Genomic DNA, 15242 nt, shown 5'->3' on the forward strand with positions numbered 1-15242 from the left:
GGGCTGGCCAGATACTGAGTCTGCCGGTGGGAGTTGAGAAGCCAGCCAGCCGAAAGAATCTAATATTTACTGCAGTTCACCAAGACGTCAACATCCCCATATTTTGCAGATGAAACATGACTTTGTAGGACCCGATGTCGAGTTTTTTGAAGGTGATTCAAAACAGGAGTAGATCATATTTTGGTAGGAGAAATAAAAGCTTCCTCCTCCATTCCTGTTCATCTTGTGATGCCAAATTAGGGAGAACTTCTGGCCCAGAAATAGGGGAAAAAAAATTGGAGCTGTTTTAAGATGATGAGAGAGGTTCTTTTCATGCCACTCTTAGTACAGAGGAGTTTTTTAAGGCGTCGAATTAGAACAGTGGTAAGTTTTTGCAATCTGAGAAAAAGAACTTGGGAGTAAAAGCTGATTACTCCTTTAGGATATGTGTGTCCATGGCCAGCATGGCCATTTTAATATCCTGTCACTGAGAAAGACATTGGAAGAGAATTTTATTTTATTTTATTTTATTTTTATTATTTTTTTTTATTTAGGATAGTCACACACACACACACACAGAGAGAAAGAGACAGAGAAGCAGGCCCCATGCACCGGGAACCCGACGTGGGATTCGATCCCAGGTCTCCAGGATCACGCCCTGGGCCAAAGGCAGGCGCCAAACCACTGCGCCACCCAGGGATCCCCTGGAAGAGAATTTTAACAAGAGGAAGAAAGTCAAGAAGAGAGGGGGAAAGTATACATTTTCTATTTCTAGGAGAGGGTTACATAGCAAAGTGGTTTTGACTTTCGGGGATCATGAAAGTGTCCAGTGTAGTACCTGTAGACAGGAACCATGCAAAACAAATGGATAATAAAGGCGGTACGCATGAAGTCTACCCTGACCAAAATGGTATAGGTAGTGTAACCTATACCCACTCATATTCTTTTTTTTAAAGATTTTATTTATTTATTCATGAAAGAGAGAGAGAGAGAGAGAGGCAGATACATAGGCAGAGGGAGAAGCAGGCTCCACACAAGGAGCCCGATGCCGGAACTCAGTCCTGGGATTCCAGGATCATGCCCTGAGCCAAAGGCAGATGCTCAGCTGCTGAGCCGCCCAGGTGTCCCTACTCATTCATATTCTTAAACAAATTCCCCGCCTCCTGGAACACGGTGCTTATTTTCCTGTTTCTCTCTTCACTCTCATTGAGTCAGCATAAATATAAGCCCTGAACTGTAGAGAAAGAAAGGCCTGGGCTCACAGACCTGTCCCCATCGGCCTTGGCAAGTCCCTTCACTTCAAAGTGCCTCAGTGTCCTGAACTGTAAAATGGAAGTAATGTGGCTCAACCTTGCAGAGTGGTGGTAAGGATTCAATGAGAATGTTCTGTCCACCAATACAAAGGAAATCTGTACCTTGTGTTTTCAGTATTTGTCAACCCCTCTCCCCTTTGTTCTTCATACAAAAATCCTGTCCCACATACTGTCTCACAAGTAAGCACTGGCTCTGCACTGGGCGAAGGTCCATGATGCTGACCTGGTGATGGACGGAAGTTTCTACATCAGTTCCAACTGCTCTGGTTTGCAATGTAAATGGACACCAAGACAACCAAGGGGCAGCCTTGCAGCAGATCAAGATCACCCTGCCCTGGTCACAACAGCCCTTTTCCATGCCATGGCAGATAAAATCCATGTCGCACCCAAGTAGGTCAAGGAAGAAAGGACAGAAAGAGAGAAGCAAGGGAAGGGTACAGGGGGCAACAGAGGGATAAAAAGAGAGGGAAATAAATGTGTTTTTGAAATGCTCTTCTAATTCTTCAGGAAGAAAAGACAGCAGTGTTGAGCTAATGCCCCCAAAATAGATCTGAGCAAACATTTGCCAACGATCTGGAAAAGAAAAATCTTTCCTGACACTTCTTTTTAAGTAACAGTGGGACTTGGGACTCTGGGAAGGGAGGGGTAGTACTGAGGCCAGGCAAGGTCTTACCCACGCTGCGTAAGGTTCTCTGGAGCTCTACTGCCAAAGTTCAGACCTGGCTCGTGACAAGCAAACCTCTGAATGCTGTGGTTTGGATTTTGCTCATGGCTTAATTTCATATGTGAGGTCTTCTCATACCCAAGAAACCAGGCCTTGCCTAATCGAAATCAGACAGAAAGGCCACACACGTTTGCAAGGATGTGTGCCATCTTGCCCTTCTTTACAATTTTCACAAAACTCTCTTAAAAAGAAGGGAAGAGAGAGGAGGCAGTGCAAGTTATATCTGATCAGTCTTTCTCCTTTCCTTCTGCCTAGACCATCATTTGAAAACTGAGTATTTCTGAGCACAGCAATGGGTATTAATGAGAAAAATGTTTGGACCAAAGAATTTCAAAAATGGGTATAATAAAGTTAAAGAAGGGCACATCGATAGGCTAGATATTTACTATGTAGGTTCTCTGCCATCAGGTTAGCTGCTCTTTCAGCATCATTTGATGTTGTTACCCACCCCTCCCTCTGAAATACCCTCTCCCTCTAAAATCCAGGGTACCACCCTCCCTCAGTCTCTCATTATTTTGTGAGCCTGTCTTTCTCAGCATCCTTTACACTCTCCTTCCTCTTAATCCTCCACACCTGGGGAGATGGGACTTCAGTGGGTCCCTACTCAGTGGGTGGTAGGTATATTGACTTTACAGGCCTTCAATACCATGCCTTTTCTTTTCTCTGCCTGTGACCTCATCAGCTATCTGCAGATTTCTACTTTTAGTTCCATAAATGGCATCTCCATCATCCATGTAATATGTCCAAAACTGAACTTCTGATTCCTGCTGCCTCCCTCCTCACCTCCTCCCCATGGTTTCTGCATAGTTGTCCACCGTCAACGAATGGTACCACTGTTTTTTCTATTTCTCTCATCCCCTTACAATCTAGGTCCAGTTCAACCCCGCATCTTAACTGCATTACTCTAAAAAATATGCCCTGAATCTACTATATCTCTACTAATCTATCTACTATGCCGCTATCATATATAGCGTGACCACTATCACGCTAGCCCAAGCCACTGTCAGCCTTCACAAAGACTACTGCAAACACCTTCTAACCAGTCTCCCTAGGACACTCCCACTCACCACAGTCGATTATCGACACTGCATGATTTGAAAAACAGAAATCAGATCCTGTTACTTCCCTCTTCAAAAACCTCTGATGATTTCTCATTTTACTAAAAATAAACTATGAACTTTTCCCCATATCCTAAAAAGCCCCATATAACCTGATCCCTCCTATCTCTCCAGCCTCATCTATTACCATGATCCCCCTTACTCAATTCCTTACATGCACACCAGTTTTCTGCTACTCTGAAAAGGCCAAGAATTGGCCTCAGGGCCTTTGCACTTGCTGAATCATTGGCCAGTATTGCTCTGCCCCAAATCCTCAACTGACTTTTGGACACTAGTTTGCCAAGCCAATAAGTGCCTTTCCCTTTCTGAACCTTCATTTTTTCCCCTCTGTGGGATGATTCTGAACAAAATTTGCTGTACAACTATTATATAAGGGAAATACTATACAGGCATGAGTGACGAGGATGAGGATTTGTAGACCTCAGAGTATTAAGACATGAAATAACATTTAGTCCCATATGATACAAATGATTCATGTTTATCAGTAACCAAAGGAAACTGAAAGACACGTTAGAAATTTAGCATTAAGATTCACTATGGCCTTTATCACTTTGTTATTATTTATTAAAGATTTATTTATTTATTGTAGAGAGAAAGTGAGAACGAAGTAAGGAGAGGCAGAGGGAGAGGGAGAGAGCATCATAAGCAGAATATACACTGAGTGTGGAACCTGACGCAGGGCTTAATCTCATGACCTTAAAATCAGGACCCTGAGATCATGACCTGAACTGAAACTAAGAATCAGCCCTTCAACTGATTGCTAACCCAGGTGCTCTGGCCTTTGTCATCTTAGTGTAGAATATCTTAGTCATTTCAAGATGAAGACATAATTTATTGTAAATCTGGCTTTATTTCCATGTTCACTGTGAAAATGTTCCACTCCTTCACTAGAGGTAAATGATATTGAACAAATGAATCATTTATTTGAACGATGACAATATTTCAGAGCCTCTTCTAAGTAGTCAGAGTGTAGATCTTTTCCTCATGACAACCGTCAGAGAGGAGTATCACTGTCCCTTTCCCATTTTACAGATGGAGAAACTGAGGCTGGGTGTGTGAAGCTGACTCCCCCCCACCAGCTAACAAGTGACAGAGTCAGCTTTTGAAGCCAGCTTTTTCTACCAGTTCACCTTGTTTGCTCATGAAACATTATGTTCAGCTTAGCTGTGAACTTTTAAGTATATTGGCAAAGAGGATTCCATAAATAGTAAAGGCTTTTGAGTTCGTGCAGTACTGTTGAAGGTCCTGGGGCTTATATAAAGAAGGAATATTTTACTTTGCATTGTTTTTTTGCTCCCTAAGTCTCTGAGGATTTTTATAAGAAAGAATATATGCCATTATGGAAGGATTCAAAAGTTAAACCAGAAATGCTCTAATTAGAGCATTTCTCAAGAAATCAAATTTTTATTGATAGCTGTCCTACATTAGGATGGTTTGCCTCATGAGACAGTGGTTTCTTCATCCCTGGTGGTGCATAAGCAGAGACTGGATACCCCCTAGTAAGAGATATTATGGATGAGAAGGACTTCCCGAATCAAAAGATCTGGACTAGACATTTCTACACGAGCTGGACTGGATGTTGTTTAGAGCTCTTTTGACTTTGAGACATAGTTATTTAGTCAATATCAAATGTTGAAACTTAGCTTGGTTTCCCCCAAAGCCAGAGTCTGAGATAAGGTCTAGGTAGTAGGCAGTTTACTTAGGAGGTGATCCACAAAGAAGGAAAGACAGTGGAAAAAGAAAGACAGGGTCTGAGGACAAGCTAATTAATGGTGGGTTACTGTCCTGATGATTATTGTGGTCTTCCTGAGACCCTTCAAGGAACCATGTGAAGTGAATCTCCATCCATAACCTCCCAGAAGGCTGGACACTTGTTCATCAGCTTCCACCCTCCTGGTAAAGACTGCCCACGTAGGAGCTGAGGAGGCTTCTGTAGTTCCCCAAAAAAGGTCATATGGAAGAAATGTAGGACAATTGGTAATGTACTTCTAAGGTGGGTTGAAACAAAAATGCATAGAACTGCCCATAACAGATATACTAAGGTAAGATTTAGGCTGAATATAATCTGGAGCACCAAAAACACTTGTTATACCTAGTCTTTGGTTTGTTTTGATTTATAAGATCGGTCTGAAGGAATCAGCAGGAGCCCCAAGACAAATGCTTCGTTTTCACCCTGTTCTTCCTAGGAATGCAGAATTGGCCATAGTTCTTATGTCAAGCAGAATGATGGCCCACAAAGAAGTTACCTCCCAATTCCTAGAACTTGTGTATATACCAAGTTACATGGCAAATCAGAATTAATGCTATAGATGGAATTAAGGTTACTAATCAGCTGGCCTGGGGAGAAGAAGATTATCCTGAGTTATTTGGATAGGCCTAATATGATCACAAGCATTCTAACAACTTGAAGATGGAAGCAGGAAAAGAGAATCAAAGATGCAGCATGACAAGGACATTGTTGTCCTTGAAGACAGAAGAAGGGGGCCATGATGGGTGCCTGGATGGCTCAGTCAGTTAAACCTTCCACTCTTGGTTTCAGCCACGTCATGATCTCGGGATCATAGAATTGAGCCCACATTGGGCCCCATGATCAGCAGAATCAGCTTGGGCTTCTCTCTTTCCCTTTCCGTATGCCCCTCTCCTTGCTCTCTCTCTCTCTCTCTCTCTCTCTCTCTCTCTCTCTCTCTCTGTCTCTCTCTCTCTCTTTCACACACATAAATAATAAAATAAAATAAAATAAAATAAAATAAAATAAAATAAAATAAAATAAAATAAAATAAATAAAATAAATTACCAAAATCTTAAAAGAAGAAGATGATGATGACGATGGTGAGGAGAAGGAGGAAGATGACAAGGAGGAAGAAGAAGTAGTATGCGAAGATGGTGACCATGAGCCAAGGAATGTACACAGCTTCTAGGAACTGGAAAAGACAAGGAAGTGAATTCTTCCTTAGAGACTCCTGAAGGAATGCAGTCCTATAACACTTTAACTTTAGCCTAATGGGACTTATTTCAAACATCTCACCTCAAGAACTATGAAATAATAACTTTGTGTTAAGTCCCTAAGTTTACGGTAATTTGTTATAGCAGCAATAGGAAACTAATACAGCACCCTATTTTACAGCACTGCAAGGTGATTTATGGAATCAAATCCAAAGAGGACATTAAACAGCTATTAGCTGAAATAATGGTGCTCCATGACTACTCCCGAGTATTTGTGGCTTAAAGCAATGAATATTCCAGATTCACAGGTAATCTGTGGCTTAAAGCAATGAATATTCCAGATTCACAGGTAAACAGGTTGATGCAATTTGGCTGCAGTAGATACATTAATCTGTACATCCTTGTTTGGCTGGGCTTAGTTGTGTTTGACTGAGTTATGCTAGACTAATCTGGGCTCTAGGCTTAACGATAGGTTCAGGTCAGCTCCAAAATTTTTATTCTGGAACCTAGACTGAAGAAGTAATGACTTCCCAGGATATGCTGATCTCCTGGCAGAGGGAAGATGGTTTTAAAAACTGGTATAAATTCGCCATGAGGGATCCCTGGGTGGCGCAGCGGTTTGGCGCCTGCCTTTGGCCCAGGGCGCGATCCTGGAGATCCGGGATCGAATCCCACGTCAGGCTCCTGGTGCATGGAGCCTGCTTCTCCCTCTGCCTGTGTCTCTGCCTCTCTCTCTCACTGTGTTCCTATCATAAATTAAAAAAAAAAAAATTCGCCATGACTCTTAAGGTCTCAGGTTGAAGTTTACGCACTATTACTTCTGCCTACATTCCATGGTCTCAAGTAAGCCATAAAACTTGTCCCAAGTTGTTGGATTCAGGAAGGATAATGCTGAAGAAGCACTGCAAAGGCAGGGAGGGAAGGAAGAACTCAACAAACAACGTGATCTACCCAAGTCACTGAGAGGTGTCAGTGTCTGTGAAACGGGTTCACGAGTCTCTTACACAGACAGGTCCCATCATGTACTGGTCAAAATAGTTGGGTTTCCAAATCTACAGAGATCCATTAGGCTACAAACATATCTAAACAGATGCTTTGCTCCTAAATTTAAGAATCATACAAAGAAGTGAAATATGATTATCATTTTGAATAGGGAAAATGGAGGCCTCTTGGAAACCTCAAGAAAGGAATGCCATTTTCCTAAAACCAGACAGTTAGTGGTAGAGCATAATAAAACAAAGGCCTCCAAAATCTTAATCCAAGGCTCAACCCACAGCTTCTTAATCCTGGAATCCCACTCCTGGGTACCCCCTATAACTTTGTTACTGCTCCAAGTCCTTTGGGGTTCATATACTAATGGCACTACTGAATTTAGAAAGGTGAAGTTGATTATTCCAGCATCAGACACACAAAGTCTTCATTTTTCTCTTCTAGAGTTCAGGTTTGAACATGGCTTTATTTTGGCTGGGGCTGGAGAAACCCACTCTGTCTCTGCCCAACATTCTGCTGGGGTGTTGTGGAGTAGTGATTCAGAGGGAAAGCACCTTCCAAACCCACATGGGTTTCTTCATATTTTTTTTCCTACGACAGTAATTTTTGAATGTATGAGATACACAAATCAAGAGGGCTGGAGACATAGAGATTCTCTTTTGACCATGGGTCAAGGAGGGCATCTTTATAAGCTTTCTTTTCAGGAAGCTTCAATCCTCCAAGGAAAGAAGATTAGGTCTGTTTCCTATGCCTGAAAAATCCTTTTGTTACCCTTTTATTCCTCCTAACCATGTGGGAAATCCCAGGTCAGTTGCCATCTGGTCTAGGAATCCTCTACTTTGAGCTAATAGCTCACTTGTCCCTGTTCACATAGCACTTTATTCAGCACTCATTCTATCATTTACCACATTGTACTATGCTTTTTCTTAACAAAGCTATCTTTCTCACCAGATTACGTCTTCTTCCATTCCTCAAACTCTAATCTCATCTAGTACTGTCTTGGGCATTTAGTACAATGTCTACCCTACAGAAGGTATTCAAAAAATACTTGTTTAATTATGGAAATGATTCTATTGCTTATTTTACCCAACAGTTCAGGGTAACTTCACATAGTGAAATACTCTTAATAGTAATTTATCAAATATCCTTGAAGAAACACATGAATAAACAAATTAAAAAAGACGTGACAACCTCTAAGCATCTTTTAGGGCCAATCTCTACTCTATTCATGTCATCTCAACCCACAGAAGCAAGCACATAGATTCACATGAAAGCATGTTTATATGATGAACTAAATAATAAAACAGAGCTTGGGGAAAATCATAATCAACCTCTTTTTTTTTTTTTTTTTTTACTAAGGCAGACAAAAATAAACTAAAGAATACTTATTTGGAAGACATATTTTCAGAGCTGTAGTTTCCAAATGATTTGTGTGTGCCCAGCAGTCAATCAATGAGCTTCATTTTATTAACCTAAAAATAAACAGGGAGTACTACACTGCCAGAAATGATCTCAGCTCACCTCTGGGAAGTAAAGTCTCCAGTGGAGGCACTTTTGTTGCTCAGCTGCATAATGGAGGTAGGCCCTCTGCAGCAATTTCCAATTAGCTAAAGGAGTTGGGGGATGATTTTGGCAAACTTAACCTAGGTTTGGAATGAGTTTGTCCCATTCCTTACTGTGCACATCTTGCCATTTCTGAAGCTGTGAGTCAGACTGATGTCAGCCAAGCAAGTAGCTGAACCAGCATGTCCAAGGAGATTGGAGGTGTCCTTGGCAAGGGTCTTAGATGCTACCTACTAGGGGCAGCTGTCCTAGAAGTGATGTCACTTTCTTCCTATTCAGATCATAACTCTGTAACAGGCTTTTTCCAAAGATGTCCAAGTGAAGTTATGAGTGTTCTGAGAGCTTTCTTAGGGAATGGCTATGTACATATCTATGTATCTATATCTAGTTCATTACTAGAAATTAAAGAAATATGAATTCTACCTCTTGTCCTATCATGATTAATTGTGCAACCTTGAGCAAATCGCTCCTCTTTGCTGGACCTCTGTTCTTCCATCTACATCATGACTATGTCGGAAAGGGAATCTCTAAGACTCCTCGCAGCAATCTTGTTCTTTCAATTAGCAGAGACCAATGGCGACATTTATTTTACTGCATTTAAGGAACTGTTGTATCCTTCTGAGGACATTTTGCTAGCAACTCAATGGTCTTGTTTTGTCTTTTATTACCACTGCCCTAAACAAGTCTGAAATTCATCAAAGTTCAACACTCTTGCCAATCTGTGGTGGGATTTAGAAAGGAAGCTGTGTTGCCTTCTGCTGGTTGACTATGGCCAGGTTGAAACAGCATGTAGTTGGGAGCCAGAAAATGGGTGTAAGTATAGTTTTGGAGATAGTGAAGCTCTATAATTACTCTAGATCCTAGATTGGAATCAAGTTTTTGGAGACTTAGACCTTGAATTTTTTATAACTAAAGAAAATCATAGCATCACCGATCTCTGTGAAATAAGCTTTCTGTTGCTTGACCACTTAATAACTAACGACCTTAGGAAATACTTTCAATTTCTGAGCCTGTAAAGTATGGCTTTTGGATTCTCTTTAAATGATAACTAACATTCACATAAGTGTTGCAGGCCACAAAGGTATGTTAATTTAGCTTTATTTGGAACCATTACAAGATCTTCAGTCTCACCTCCTGTGACTTGCCCTCAAGTATCCCCACTGGTCTGATCATTAAACAGAACCGCATAGAACAAAGGCAGAGGAACTAACTTTGAATGTTGTCAGCCAGGTCTAGTGTACTACTCTTCAAATATTTTATGTCCTCCAACCTCACACCAGCGTGTGGTTTAAAGAGTTGTATTGAGGAGGAAACCTAGAACTCACATCACATTTAGGAAAGCTATATCAAATAAGTTTATCATTTGAGGAAAAAAATTACCCCAAAGTTCCTGATGAGAGTAACATATTAGTTTGTCAAATTTGTTTTAAAATTCTATTTGTGTGTTTGTTTGTTTTTTAATATCTTAAATGTTTTTGTCTAATTTTGATTTCAGGAACTGATGGCATTCTGTTCTTATCCTTTTTATTTTTTATTTATTTTTATTTTTTTATTGGAGTTCAATTTGCTAACATATAGCATAAGTTGCCCCCCATCAAGTGCCCCCCTCAGTACCCATCACCCAGTCACCCCAACCCCCTGCCCACCTCCCCTTCCACTACCCCTTGTTCATTTCCCAGAGTTAGGAGTCCCTCAGGTTCTGTCTCCCTCTCTGATATTTCTCACTCATTTTCTCTCCTTTCCCCTTTATTCCCTTTCACTATTTTTTATATTCCCTGAATGAATGAGACCATATAATGTTTGTCCTTCTCCAATTGACTTACTTCACTCAGCATAATACCCTCTAGTTCTATCCATGTTGAAGCAAATGGTGGGTATTTGTCATTTCTAATGGCTGGGTCATATTCTGTTGTATACATAGACCACATCTTCTTTATCCATTCATCTTTCAAAGGACACTGAGGCTCCAAAGATACAGATGCAGTGAAACGCCGGGACACCTGCACCCCAATGTTTATAGTAGCAGCAATGTCCACAATAGCCAAACTGTGGAAGGATCTTAACCTTTTTAATGAAATTCTCTGCATTTTTAAGAATACTGAATGAAACAACTCTAATATACAAAATCAGGAAAATATTATTTATTTCAGCAACTGACTAAGACATCAATTGAGGAAGAAATTGAACTTGAGAAAGAAGTATCATGGAGATTTCTATATCTCCTCCGCTTATGTTTTTACCTTCCCTCTGCAACACCTTCCAGGTTGGTCTCCATTGATGACAACTTGTTGAGGTAAATGGTAAGCAGGTTGGTCTTTATTAGCCCAGAGACCTGTATGTGGAGTGTACTCAAATCCCTACTAGCTATATGGCCAAGGCCATGCATATTTACAACACAGAGCTTCATAAGGTTAGAATGCAAATATCCAAGGCAACTAACAGGTTTGCCCTTAGGATTCAGAGAAAATGCACTATATGTTTTTCAATACCAGGAAAGGTTTATCCTCCCCAAATTTTGCCTCATAAAATGGAACTGCTTTTCATTTGAAAGTGTATGATCTTCTTTCAATTACTTTATTTTGAATTACACATTTTATTGGGGAAAGACTCATTATTTCTGTGACCTCTTGATCAGTTCTAGGGCTACATGCTTATACAAATCATCCAACAGAAGCAGTTATATATATAAAAAAAAAGGACAATTCAGTGTAACAAATATTTATTAAGTAAGTGCCCTGACCTGAAAGTGAAGTAGGGGTAGTAGGGATAGGAGGGTGAGACAATGAGGTAAAAGAAAAGGTGTCCTTACAATAGCAAGATTTGTAAATAAATAAACCTTGCAAATAGGTCTTTAAAAAGCAATGCACTAAGTTTCATTATGAAAATCTTGAATAATCATCTACAGGAAAAAAAATCACCTTTAAGAATCATATATGAATGGAGGCTTTTAGCTTAGAGAAACAAAAAGGTGAACAGAATTATATATTGTTTAAAAAGACTAAAAAAAAAATTAAAAAAAAAATAAAAAAAATAAAAAGACTACTATATCTACATGGGTGAAGGGGAGTAGGAGATACAGGCTCCAGTTGTTGAATGAATAAGTCATGAGAATAAAAGGTACAGCACAGGGAATATAGTCAATAACTATATTTGGTGTCGTGTGGTGACAGTTGATAGCTACATTAGCAATGAGCACAGCCTAATACATAAACCTGTTGAATCACTATGTTGTATACCTGAAATTAATGTAACATTGTGTGTCAACTATACTTAAACTAAAAAAAATTAATTGGGGCATCTGGCTGGCTCAGTGGAAAAAGTATGTAACTCGATCTCAAGGTCCTGAATTCAAGCCCCATGCTGGGTGTAAAGATTACTTAAATAAATAAAACTTAAAAAAATGAAAATAAAAAATAATTAAAAACCACTATATCTGAAATTTAGATGGAAGAAATTTAAAAACGTGATCTAATGATGGCCAAGCAATATTGAAAAGTGTATGTAAAAAGTGTGAATAAAATTGTTTCATGAAATAAAAGCCATGTGGAAAAATACATTTGTAAATTAATATATCATTTCATATAATATATAATTTTAAACCTATTTAACTAAATGAACAAGCTACACAAGCAAGTATTTAACTATTTAATCTATAACAGTAAAATTAATATTTTCAAATTGGTCAAATTTAATATTTTAATTGGGAAGATGGAGAATTGCTGTCTATCTGGGCTTTATTTCTGGACATATATGATATAAAGTGCCTGGCAAACAGTGGTCTCCCAGCAAAAGGCAGTTATTTTGGAAGAAGCAGCAGTAGTAGTAATAATAGTGGTCTGAAAACTAACCCCACACAAAAAAAGCCTGACTCCCCAACAATAGTTTTTGGATGACAAATGAAATACTGGTTAGTGGTCCTTCTGTCTCATGCCTCAATCTCACCCATTAACTCACTCATTCATACAATACCCAACCTGTAATAGCTGCTTAAATGTGTAACACTTAGGCTAGGTACTGGAGATTCACAGATGAAGAATACAGGAGGATCTCATGTTTTAGTGAATTTATATCAACATGTGTATCAGGGTTTCTCAATTTTGTCGCTATTCACATTTTACTGTGGGGGACCTAGTGACTCTAGGACAATTGTAGGATGTTGAGCACCATTCCTGGCCTCTAAGTGCTGGTTGCCAATAGAACCCTCCCCAAGTGTGACAACCAAAACAAGCCTCCTGACATTGCCAAATGTTCCAAAGGTGGGATAGCAAAATTATCACTGATCCATGTCAGTATACATATCAAGATCTCACTTCCCTAATAAAAGTAAGCTTTTAAAGATTTAGAGACACCCTTTATATCTCTCCAGTGCCTACACAGTGGTAGATGCATAATGGACATTTTATCACTATATTGTGCTAAAATTTTTTTTTCTTAAATGTTGGTCAGGTTTTTTGGAGCGCAAAAATATTGAACTCTAAGATTTAATATGAAACTTCATTTTTTTGCTCTGAACTTCTTTTCTGAGTCCAAGCATTCAGTTACAGTAAGCAGGCATGCATTAGAAACTAGAGCACAGGAAACCTAGACATTCTGTAGCCCTTAAATAGATTTCCAAATCAGAGGCATCACATGAACATACCCTGAAACTTTCCTAATTCTAACACATACCTATTGCTATGAATCTATAATGCTTTGAATTACTCAAAGTTTTAAAATAAATGCAGATATATTAACTTAACCTAGAGTTGCCAAGTAGGTGTCTCCAGGGACTTATCTTAGTAAATAAAGGGAAGTGATTTGTAATGAGCTTATCAGTAGTTGGTATGTAAAGTGCATGAGAATGGCTTGTTCTTTTAGGCTGTTTAAACATTCCTTCCAATGATATCAAAGATGTTTATTCACCAATCAGATCCTTTCTCTCCAAAGAGTGTAGTGGTAAGTAAACTTCATTCATTCACACATATTTATGATTCACACAATTGATGTATAATTTACCAAACACTTAAACAATTAAGAAATAAATGAAGTGTTTTTTTTTTTTTTAGGATGCTTCAGAAAAATTAAAATAGGTTAGAAAGGAAGACTATCATTTGATTTTTTAAATACTTGATTTATTTTTAAATTTTTAAATTTAATTTTTTTGAGAGATCATGAGTGAGCATAAGAGCAACGGGGAGAGGCAGAGGGAGAGGGAAAGAGAGTCTTTTTTTTTTTAAAAATATTTTATTTATTTATTCATGAGAGACACAGAGAGAGAGACAGGCAAAGACACAGGCAGAGGGAGAAGCAGGCTCCTTGCAGGGAACCCGACGTGGGACTCAATCCCGGGTCTCCAGGATCACACCCTGGGCGGAAGGTGGTGCTAAACTGCTGAGCCACCTGGGCTGCCTGGAAAGAGAGAGTCGTAAGCAGACTCCACAGCCAGCATGGAACCCAATGTGGGGCTCGATTTCATGACCCTGACATCATGATCTAAGCTGAAATCAATAGTAGAATGCTCAACCAACAAGCCACCCAGGTGTCCTTTAAATAATAATTTCTTACCAGCTGTAGCCATTTCTATAGGAAGAACTTCACTGAAGCTGAGGTAGGGGTAGGTGGGGGAAGGCTACAGATGGGTAGACACACTTGCCAGATATTTGACTGCAGTTAAACTTTTCTCCACCAACTGTTTGGCAACATCCTCAAAAGACAGATATCTCACTTTCCCTTACAACTCACACCCTATGTTCTAATATTTCTAAATGTTAATATGCCATCACAACTCAGTTTTTACTGTCAAGAAAACATTAGTGAGCTCCATGTTTATACCCCTCAGCCAGGGAGGGAAAAACTTCCCTGCATTCCCTCACAGAGCCTCCCCTTCTACGAAATGCTCCTCCTTCATGACTGAATCTCCTTTGTCCACAGGATCAAACCCCTGCCCTACACTCATAGAGCACGTCTTTTGCATTGCTGATATATTCCTAGGCCAGAGGGAAACTACTTCTAAATAGTGAGAAGAAAAGGTGAGGGGATGAACTGGAAAAGAAAGGTTATGGAGTTGGGCAGGGCTGGCTTCAGATCCAAGCTCTGGCATGTTCCTGCTATGACCTCAAGCAAGGCATGGAACCTCAGTTGTCTCAGTACTTTGGGGAAAGTTAAATGAGATATGGATAGTAACCTCTTAGCTCAGTGCCTAATGCTTACAAGAGGCTCAACAAATTGTAGATGATGATAATCATCATCATCTTTGCTAATGAGGTGTGATCTGTGATGTCCCAAAGTTCCTCAGAAATGAACTCAGGTCTTTGACTTTCCATTCTCTCTGAAGAAACCCATTACTCATTTGATAAATGTTACTGATTATATGTTATGCATATAAGGTGAACGTTGCCCCTCCACACCTTACAGTCAGTTAAGCAATTAGCTATATAAACTAATACACAATTATAAATGGGTAGTGTTCTATTAAAAGGGAAGGGGAGGGATCCCTGGGTGGCGCAGCGGTTTGGCGCCTGCCTTTGGCCCAGGGCGCGATCCTGGAGACCCGGGATCGAATCCCACGTCAGGCTCCCGGTGCATGGAGCCTGCTTCTCCCTCTGCCTGTGTCTCTGCCTCTCTCTCTCTCTC

The sequence above is a fragment of the Vulpes lagopus genome, chromosome 7, assembly GCF_018345385.1.
Source record: "Vulpes lagopus strain Blue_001 chromosome 7, ASM1834538v1, whole genome shotgun sequence".
In the NCBI taxonomy this organism is placed as follows: Eukaryota; Metazoa; Chordata; class Mammalia; order Carnivora; family Canidae; genus Vulpes; species Vulpes lagopus.